The 11,752-nt window shown below is 31.3% G+C and overlaps 1 pseudogene; it reads right to left on the reverse strand.

Moving 5' to 3' along the window:
* Positions 1–3,842: 3,842 nt before the first annotated feature.
* On the reverse strand, positions 3,843–9,380 carry LOC133312286 (transcription factor GTE8-like; annotated as a pseudogene).
* Positions 9,381–11,752: the final 2,372 nt, after the last annotated feature.

Below are 11,752 nucleotides of genomic sequence, written 5' to 3' on the forward strand. Positions count from 1 at the left end.
TTTTCGACAGAATTTCGATTCCGTCGAAGATTTTCGACAGAAAAGAAATTCTGTCGAAAACATTTGAAAAAAATAAAAGAAAAAAAATTATATTTTTTGGACTTTTCGATGGAATTTCGATTCCGTCGAAGATTTTCGAGGGAAAAAGAATTCCGTCGAAAACTTTTGAAAAAAAATAAAAGAAAAATAAATTATATGTTTTGCATTTTTTGACGGAATTCCGATTCCGTCGATGATTTTCGACGGAAAAGAAATTCTGTTGAATTTTTTTTAAAAAAAATAAAAGAAAAATAAATTATATGTTTTGGACTTTTTGACAGAATTCCGATTCCGTCAAAGATTTTCGACGAAAAAGAAATTCCGTCGAAAATATTTGAAAAAAAAATATATATTTTGTGGACTTTTCGACGGAAAAAGAATTCCGTAAAAAATTATTGAAAAAAAATAAAAGAAAAATAAATTACATGTTTTGGAATTTTCGACGGAATTCCGATTCCGTCGAATAATTTTGAAAAAAAATAAAAGAAAAAGAAATTATATGTTTTGGACTTTTCGACGAAATTCCGATTCTGTCGAAGATTTTTGACGGAAAAGGAATTTCGTCGAAAACATTTAAAAATAAATAAAAGAAAAAAAATTATATTTTGTGGACTTTTCGACGGAATTTCGATTCCGTCGAAAATCTTCGACTGAAAAGGAATTTCGTCGAAGATTTTCGATGGAAAAGAAATTCCGACGAAAACTTTTGAAATTCTAATTTTAAATAATTTGAATTCCAATCTCGAATTTCGAATTTAAAATTTGAATTTAAATATAGTCATTAAATTATATTTATTGAAGAAGGAGAAAATAAAGGAAACCAATCAATTAGATTGATTGACCAAAATTAAAGAAACCAATTAATTAAATTAATTGGCTGAAATTTAGGAAATCAATCAATTAGATTGATTGAATAAAATTAGAAAAATTACCCAATAAGATTGAGATTCGATGAGGGCGCTGATCCACATATTGGGATTTGATGAGGGCGCTGATTTGACCTAGTCTTAAGTTAACGAGGTGCCACATCTATAAAGTTTACTCGAAAAAAATATTTTGGAACTCTATATAGTTTTTTCTCTTTTTTATTTTGTATCCTCATGTATTGCATTTAAGGTTTAAAAAATATTTTGGAACACTATAAAGTTTACTCTAAAAAATATATTTCAAATATTTATTTTGAAATTGATTTGTAAATTATGTTAAATTTTTTATTTATTTTAAAAATATATTTGAAATTAGAAATATCATTTTAGATAAATTAAATATGTATTATCAAAATAAGATATTTGCTTTCTTTAGATAATTTTATAACAGAATGGAAATTTGAATTTAAATAAAATTATTTTAAATTATAATTTTGAATTTAAATATAGTCATTAAATTAGATTTATTGAAGATGGAGAAAAAAAAAACAATCAATTAGATTGATTGGAAACAAATCAATTGATTGATTGACCAAAATATAATTATTAACCAAAATAATATCACCAACCAATATAATTATTAACCAAAATAATATCACCAACCAAAATAATTGGATTGTTGTAAAACATCCTTAGTGGGTGAGGTGTTTTTTGTGTAAACTTTTAGTCTTGTACTAGAGAGGTCATCTTTGTAATCCTACTTTCATAGTGGAAGTTTTCTTAGACTTAGTGGTCCCGTGGTTTTTACTTCTCACATTGAGAAGGTTTTCCACGTTAAAATTGTTTTGTGTTCTCTGTGTGTTATTTTTCTACTTCTTTATTTTTTCATCTTGCCACAAATTTACTTCGCTTCCGCAAATAGAAGTTGTTACTGACCCAACACTATAAACATAGATGATGTGGACATTGACCTAATTAAACCAATAAGAAATAAAAGGATGACTTCAAATATCAACAACCCATTACCAGAATGCCCTCTAAGGAATAATCAAAGGGCTAAAGATAATAGTAGAAGAGCTAACTTGAATCCCCAAAACCAGTTTATGCTTGCACCAGAGGATGAGTACCTCTCTGATGGAACATTTTGGAGAATATAAAGAGCACGGGTTTGAATTCGTCACTGATCAATAGAAAGTTAGTGGTTTCTGTTTCTATTTTTTGTTTCTATTTATGTTTGTGTGTTTGGTGACTGTTCTACTTATTGTTTTAAGGTAATAGCTGAACTTTGTCATAGATTCTATGAGACATGTATGGACCAACTTCTACAAGGTCTTTAAGGAGATGGTATGGGAGATTGCTTGACCAACTATTATGGAGAAATTACATGAAAAAATGATTGATATTAAGTACAAGTTTGACGATGTTTCGAAGTGGATGAGCAGAATACCCATTAAGTATTGGAAAAAAAATTGGACCTTCATATTTGACAAAATGTGAAAATTTGTTGAACAACTATAAGAAATTCAATGGAGCAATTGGTAAGTTTGGTAGCAAATCTATACTAAGGCTCATAAGATACACGTGACCCATAAGACTATAGCTTCAAAGTTGGTTGGGGACAATAGAAGTTTGAGTAGGTACTCGATTCTTACAAGGACACAAGATGCTGCAAGGTACACATGCCTGAGGTATAGATCTTGTTCCCCAAGATTCTTACAAGTACACATGCTGAAGCCACTTGCTCTTGCTAGTTGTGGGACTAACTTGTTTGGATGGTCCAGTATTAATCTAGACTGACTGACTCACTTGTTTAGTACTTTTAATGCCTGGACCAAAGTGTTAATTAATAAACCCATATTGAACAAGATAATAACATTAATTAATATTACTGCTAATTTTATAATTCTTTGTAAAGGTGTAATAAATGAGTAGAACAAACAGTGAACTATTTGAATTCGACTCATAAATGCTTTTAGTAAAGAAGTAAACTCAATTTTAATTTTAAGCTCGATTATAAAAATAAGCGAAGCACTTGTATGAATGCCAATAATAATAATAATAATAAGAATTTCTATATTTTAATCACTTAAAAAATTATTTTATTTAGAAAATAAAAAATATCTAACTTTCATATTGAAATATTTTTGTACTTTTTCACTTTCTATTTTACTCCATCTTTTACTATTAAAATATATACAAAATAATAAATTAATAAAATTTAAATACTTCAAAAAGAGATTTGTCAAAATAAAAAATGAAAGTATAAAAGCAAAACAAATCAAGCTCGAGTTTTATGTTTTAAAAAATCACGCAGGAAATTAAAGTTTAATTTGCTTAAACAAATGAATCAAGCTTGATCTTATTTCTGCCAACTAAACCTTTAGCCCAATCACTCGATTTAGTTATTTCTTTCCACTTACTTTCTCCCCTTCGATTCAATTCCCTCAATTCAGGTACTAACCAAAACTTTCATAAAAGTGTTCAGAAGATGAAACCGACTTTAAAACTCACCACAATTATAGCATTAATGAATAGTAAAACCCAAGTATGCACAGGTATTCAGAGATGAAACCGACTTTAAAACTCACCAAAATTTTAGCATTAATGAATAGTAAAGTCCAAGTATAAGTAAGTATTCAGAGATTCAAAGATAAAAACTTTCTTTTGTAAAACTTAACCTAGATGAAGGAACGCTATGCTCTAGCAATTTTCTAGCATTGGAGAAACAAAAATGCTGATGTATAGTTCTAATTGCAAACAACCAGAAATGTAACTTGGTTCTGTTCATACCAAGACAACCCAAAACTAAATATTAACATTCTATAATCTGAATGCTGCCACAAGAAAATATCCTCCGTCTCATTTGTGTGGATTGCTGCATTACGAGAACTAGAATACTTGAGGAATTTTCTTGAGATCAAGATAATGTGCATATTCTTAATAAATCTCTCCCTCTTCCACATCATTTACAGGATTTGGAGCACACAGTGGATCCCCTTCCTCCTCTTCATCATCAACTTTAATATACAATCCTAGTTGTTCCGAGGGATTACTACCCCCAGACTTAAAACTACCCAAGCCATCCCGAGAGTGATCAGCCGGTACAACTCTAAGCATTTACAAATCTTCAAGAAATACAGAATTATCATTGATTTCAGCAGTTTTTTCCATCTGCACAGATGCCGGTATATGATGTAATAATATCCAAAGCAACCATGTAGATAGACATATTTTGGCAAGATAGACACTGCTTCTTTACCTGTAGCAATGCTTGTCTTGCAGCTTCTCTCTCAAGCTCCCTCTTTCGTCTGGCTTCTGCTGCAGCTTCTGCTTCTGCCCGCTTTCGAGCATCTTCAGCTGCTTTTGCTTCTGCTTCATGCCTTGCCTTTACTGCTCAATAATGAGTTAGATCAACAAATAGGTTAATTAAGATATAACAGCCAGAGTATTGGCACAGTACTCTTAGAATAGCACACAACTATGATGCCCAAATCACCTTTTCGTCGCTCCATCTCAAGTTTTTCCCTTTCCCGGTGCAATTTCTCAGGATCTCCCTTCTCACGCAGACATCAGCCAAATCAAATTGAACAAATCAAATACTCGAAGAAATGGAAAATCAGAGAAAAGAAGAGAAAATATGAGAGAGCTAAGGGAGAGAAACTCATATTGATGTGAAAAGTACATTACGATGAATGATTACTAAAGCCATACAGTATCTATAGGCTGAGTGCCATATTCTGGAATATTCCAGATCTGAACAACTATATTCAGCTACAAGTTTAACAGCTCTAACAGCTTAGAAGCAGAATGAGAACCTAACTAAACTTAACACACAACAGTTTAATACAACAGTTTAAGCACTACTGCTATTAAATACAGATTGAACAACTATCAAAAGAATGATTACAGGCAGAGTAATTTCCGTATATCTCAAATATGTAATGTGAGTAACCTGTTTCAGGGTCTTTTCTCGAGCTTTTAAGATAGTATCAGCATATCGATTCTTCAATAAGGCAGCTCGATCAACTTTATCACGGGAGATCTGTCTCTCAGTTGTATCACATCCTCCTACAATATTTTTTTTTTTTTTTTGGTGGATGACATCCTCCTACAAATTTAATAAGACAATGGGCTTCTAGGGATCAAATATAACAATAGAAAAATGTCATCCATAATCCATGCACTCTTACCATCTTGATGGCTATCAGAGTGAAAAGAACGTAGCTTTTGCTGAGAGTCATCCTCAAGTTTATCCGAGCCACTAACAGATTCTGTAAGAAATAAATACAGCAATGGCCATGAAATTTAAACTTGAACAATATGAAAGGCAGAGCAAAATAAAATTCAATGCAAGCAAGTATGGAAACGTAAGTTTATGACGAGTCTAATAATATTAGCCAAGTAATAGTCACTATTAGCCAAGTAATAGTCACTATTTTTAGTCTGAGAATGCTACATCAAATAAAAATATGTTCTTTCAAATTACTTTTTGCGAAAGCTACTCAAATCTTATTCAAGTTTGATGATACATAAGATAAAAAAGAAGCAAATCATACATTAAGAAGCCATGCAGAAGAAGCAAATCATACAAAAACAGGAGACAAACAATGGGAGGGAAAACTTAAATTTTAGTTTCTATAAGTTGCATTCTTTCTCAAACTGCAGACCAGACTCGATCACCTTTAAGGAGCATAAAAAGAAAAAACAAAGAACAATTACTCACGATTTCTTTCAAAAGCATCAGCAGCCCTGGTCTTTTCATCCAACTGAGCTCCAGAGCCCATATTCTCTGGAACCTGAAGAAGAACCCAAATGAATGATTGAAGTATGTAGCAAAGAAACCAAGGGAAGGATCTAAAACAGCATCAGCAATTATAAAACCATAGTCTTAACATTCAGAAGTAACAGACAACGGAATAAAATCTTTCACTTAATAATCAAAACCACACCTTTGCTACAATTGCTGGACTTGCTTTAACATCATCAGAAGAACTACTAGAATCCGTATCTGCTACACACATTAAACATAGGCACTAATTAACATACAAAAGCTTTCCTATGACAAATCAAAAAATGAAAATACAAGCAAACCACTACTAGAAACTACTTTGGACCTCAAAAAACAAGGCAACAGCATACGCTGCCTACAAAAAACAAAACAATTGGCATTTTTGGAGTGTAACGGGTTTGCCCTAGATCCTTGAACCAGTTTCTGTCAACTAGCTTTACGGGTTTTGAGAGAAGGAAAGAAGCCAAATTTTTGTGGCAACGTGCAATCTTTACCACTCTTTGGTGCATTTGGTTGGAGCATAATTATCTTTACGGAGATTTCTTTGGAAGCGCAGCTTCTTTGGATTGGAATGATATTAGACATTTCAGTTCTGCTTGGTGTAAAACTCATGGTCTTTTTACAGGGGTTTCTCTCTCACAATATGTTTAGAGATTGGTAGCTGTGATTCATTGATGTTTTCTTTCTCTCTTTGTTTTTTATATTTTGTAAGGAGGATTTCTTATCCTGCTAGCTTTTGACAGTTTGACATATAATTCATACATATATAAGGAATGAAGGTATATATCTATTTTGCTCTAGCCTGCACCTTGAACTACTACACCAACTAACAAGCATTATATTTTAATATTGGTCTGGAAAAAATACAGAGTAGCACAACTTCCTCTTCCTAAATATGAGAAAATAAAATCACTAGCAAATTCAACTATGCAGACGATATGACTTTTGAAAGCAATCTTGATAAGAACTAAACTATCTCCACCCCTCTATCCTTCCAAAGGATAATATCATCCTAAGATGGAAAGTAATCTTGATAAGAACTAAACCAACTCCACTCATGCGAGTGAATCCATCAATTGCTTCACATATGCTGATCTGAGACTTTTATTAGCTCCTTGTTACCAAAAAAAAAGGTGGTATTAGTATGTTGGTAAATTAAACAGATGAATCATTCTCATTTTTCTGAATGATGGTGCAAGCTCCTGCAGTTAATTGACTCTATCCTTCTAAAAACGCCCCAAATATGGGTGTGATGTGTGGTTCTTATTCAGAAGCAGTTTATCATTGTTCGCTTAGTTGTCCAGCAGCAAGCCAAATTTGGAGAAGACTCCTTGAGTTTTTGTTGAACCTCGGGAGTGTACTAAAAATTGGAGCACTTACTAAGTGTTATGTTTGCCATACATAGGTGCCTAGTGTTAGAAAAGAATGTTTGTATTTTTTAAAAGAATGTTTACTCGGCCTCTCTAGTGTGCTAGGATTTATCTGGCCAGTCCCCTTGATAGATTTGCAGAGGGATTGGAAAGCCGTTTAGAACTAATAATTTTGTTTCTTGTTTCTGTTGGGTAGCTAGCTTCTTGATTATTAGTTTTGTCTTAGGAGGATTCCTTATTCTCATGAATTAAACAGACTGACACATTGAAGCAGACTACAGCAGTCAATAAGAACAAAGTTACATTGATTATCTCATGAATTTCAAGCAAATGTATAAAATCACTAATGTTTCTTTTCACACATACAAGATCCAATAACTTATCTGGATAAAGATAATGATTTCGATCAGTCTGACTGTCGAACTATAAAGTAATTGTCATGTTGATTTTGAAAATCAAATTTTGTAAAATTTAAACAAATATATATATATATATATATATATATATAGAACAGGATCTTTTGACACTAGTGTCAAATTAAAAAGTTTGACACTAATCTTAACCGTTGATTTCCGTCCATATAACGGTTATAATTTATTGAAAATAATTAATTAATTAATAAGTGTAACTCAATAAATTAGAACCATTAGATTCACAAAATCAACTGTTAAGATTTGGTGTCAAACTTTTTAATTTGACACCAGTGTCAAAGAATGTTACCACATATATATATTTTATATAGCACGGTATTTTTTTGTTTTAATAAGCATATTTTCCCAGAACTTTAAGATATACAGATGAGTACCACATAATCTTGTCTTATATGAAAATCAATGAGCATGATATGCATAATGCAAATTGAAAAGGATAAAACCAATAGCGTGAATTTAAAGTTAGATTTAGGAGGAAACTATAAAAAAAATATGCATATAATATAAATTTCAATAAGATATTTTCGCAAATACCAAATGTATATCCTATGATCAAATATTCACATCCTAGAAGAATCATATAATCACTCAAAAGTATTCAAAGGCATCACAGAGAAATTCAAACCACACTTACCACTGCTTCCTGGACTTGAATGTTCGTTCATTCTGTCAGTTGTATCCTTTTCAATCTCAACAGGAGGATAGCTCGAGAGAGGGGACTCATTTCCACCAATGTCCACCTCTTCATCAGCTTGATCGTCACCTACAAGTGGAACAGATTTAGAAAGAATAACAAAATAAAGTATGCATACACAATTGCACACATGCAGACACAAACATCCAGAGTATAACCTTTTAATGCTTGCAATGAGGAATTGCTTGGTACAGAAACATTCAACACCTGCAATAAAAAATAAACATTCAACAACTGAAATTATATGTATTGAAACACTGACATCTCATTGTGGAAAGGAAGGATAAGCACACTTCAGACAAGACGTGATACTAGCTTAATTTATGAAAGGGTTAGGTAGCACGTAGGTACCTCTATTTCACACGCTTCAACTTTTGATTTTTTCTTTTGCTTCTCTTGTAAAAAGTCTTCGAAAAGTTTTCGCAGTGTGAACAGTGTATCATCACTGAGGTTATCAATCTCAATATCATCCTCTCCACTTTCCCCACAATTCAAACTACTTTTTTTTAAGAAATCGATGATATGGACAGGCATTTCTCCCATTAAAGACTCCAATTCTCTACCTAGATTATGCTTCTCTTGTTTCGACATAACCTTCTTAGCAGGTGGGGTAACTTCCGGTTCTCGTGGCAATGAGGCAAATTTCCTCTTTTTTGAAGGCTTCATTGGTCTAGTAGTTTCCATGTCCTCACAAGTATCTGGCTTCGCAAGCAATGGTAAAGCATCAGATCTTGGCAGTTTCTTCTCATTTGCAGAGCTTGGTGAAGAAGTCCGTGGTTCAGACTTAAACTTTCCGGAAGAGCCCCGATTCCATCCACGAGCCTTCTGGATCTTACGTAATGCTTTCACCTGATCCGCTGGTCCAGAACTGGAGATAGATGGTTTTCTTTGTAGTTCAACTTTTTCCCGAAGTATCTGAACCCGTTTGAGTTCAGATCTCAACTTTTGTACCAGCTTCTTTTTCCAAATGGGTGACAAGTTTGACAAGGGTACAACTTGCATGGGAACACCAAATGCGTTACGGGGGCTTGAATTCAAACTAAGACATTTCCTTTTCCTTGCAGGGATACTAGAGTCCTCTGAAACTCTATTTTCATCATCTATTTTTCCTGATGTATAAGACTTCTCTGATTCCCCAACTGTCTCCATTGCATTACCATAATATCCTCCAGAGAGCCTCCTCTTTACCATTATCACCTTAAACGATTTAACCAAAGATTGCAATTCCAAAATGGCAACGGCTTAAGGAGACGCGAGCGCGTTTTCCGAAAGCGCGAACTGAAGTTGCAAGAACTTCGGAGTAAAGAAGAAGAAAAGGAACAAAGAAGAAGAAGAAGAATGGAACGACGCCGTTGGAGGGAGGAAACGAAAGTGGTGAAGAAGCAAAGAAGCAAGAGTGGCGATGGCTCTCTTGTTTCGCAGCCTGTCACGTATTTGAAGCCTTTATTTTGCATTCGAAGATAGTATATTATTCAGTATCACCTGTGCGCAGTGAAGGGATACTGTGCTTTTTTGGAAACTATATTTAAAAACAGAAACTAATGATATAAAAAAAGAATATCTCATTATATCAATTTTTTAATGGAAATAATTTTCTTAATTTTTATTTGAAATTAAGAATCTACTATTAATATACATAATCATTTATAATTTGTATCTGATCGTGTTACTAAACATAGTAAATCAATATCAATTATATATTTTTAAGAATTGATATCAAATCAATCAAATTAAGAATCTACCATTGTTCATTTATACTTAAATTATTTTAAAAATAAATATTTACACATTTATATACAAAATTACAAAATCTACGTTCATGGACATGCATACAGATACAATGTTGTATTCACTTTCTTGTTTGTTGTGAGGCTTGGTTTCTATATTTCTTTATTTGTTTATGTGATTGTTGCTTACATATATATATATATATATATATAACTGGATCATCGAGGTGACTTCGTGACCCTCCGGTTGAACCCGTGACTTTAAAAAAAATATCAATTTATCACAGTTTTTAAATTATATATCAATTTATTCATATTTGACAAAGTTGACTAAAAAAATCCTACCCTAAAGTCGAACTTCACATGTAACGTGACTCATTTTCTGCCCTCCAGTATTTACCTGAGTAAATATTGAATAGAGGCCATTAAATTAACCAAATTGACCAAATTCATATTAAATTTATTAGTCAAATAATATATAAAATCATAAACAAATTTCAATTATAAAATGTAATATTTTCGAATCCCCAAAAAATCAACAATGTTAACTTTATTTTTAATAATGACAATTTGACTCCAAAAAATTCAATCCACTCAATTCTTTTGTTTTTGACAAATAAGAAAAGAAAAATAATTCAATAATCATATTATTATTTTTTAAAAACTTATAAGGATTTTGAAATATGATTCTCATTTATATGGTAATATTTTCAAATCCTTACAAATTAAAAATATAATTTTATTATTAAGAATTATAATTTGATTATTAATTTTTCCGTATTCATCCAAAAAAATTAATTTTTTATTGACAAATAAGGAAAGAAATAGCACCGTATTCGGCAAATAGGAAATTCCAGCAAATCATGACGTGATATTGCTTTCCTTATTTGCCCCCCAAAAAAAAATCAAATGCATTAAATTAAATAGGTATCAAAATCAATATTCAAATTGTCATCGTTAATAATAAGTTTAAATTTTTTGAATTTACAAGGAGAATCATGTTTTGAATTTCATGTCGAAAACGCATAGAAAAAGCGGGTAAACAAAAAGTTAGGATTTTTATAAAAGACTAATTCTCTGATTCTCAATTTCCATTAACAGAATAACAAAATTCAACTCTTAGAATAAGAGTTATAAGCACCCTTTTATAGACTAATTATAAATTGATTCAAAATTCAAAAATTCAAAATCCTAAAAATAAAAAAACTTCCTAAAAAAATATAACAGTAATAAATAAATAAACAAAATATAATTAAATCATTCAAAAATACGTTCTGAATCTAATATCTCAAATTACGCCAAATGTGTTGATTTTCTTTTCTTGCCAAATAAATCAAAATCATATATGTTGCTTTATTGAGACTTGAATTTGATCGTAATTTGTTATATTTCAAATTATTCTTTTTTTTAACAATGAGTCATATTTATTGGGTCACAACTCTAGTCGACTACGAGCTTCTTGAATCAATGGTTGGACTATGTACAATAGGTCAACTGTAAGTGTATCAGAATTCCTGAAAATTTGAAAAATAATAATGATTATTGATTTTTTTCTTTTCTTATTTGCAAAACTAATAATAATAATCTAGTGGGTTGTTTTTTTGGATGGACAGCAAAATTAAATAAATATAGAAAAATTGACATTTTTAAAATTTTTAGGGAATAAAAAAGAATGCAAAAGATAATTGAGAATTATTTATCATTTTAAATATTATTTGACCTAATAAATTTAGTAATAATTTTTAATTCAATACCAATTTATTATATAATGTTGATCTGGTCAATTTAATTAATTTAATACATTTTTACTCGAGTAAATGTCGGTAGTAAATAGAG

This window comes from Gastrolobium bilobum, unplaced genomic scaffold, assembly GCF_033153095.1.
Source record: "Gastrolobium bilobum isolate Gb01-03AN ecotype WA unplaced genomic scaffold, APGP_CSIRO_Gbil_v1 utg8881, whole genome shotgun sequence".
NCBI classification, from domain to species: Eukaryota; Viridiplantae; Streptophyta; class Magnoliopsida; order Fabales; family Fabaceae; genus Gastrolobium; species Gastrolobium bilobum.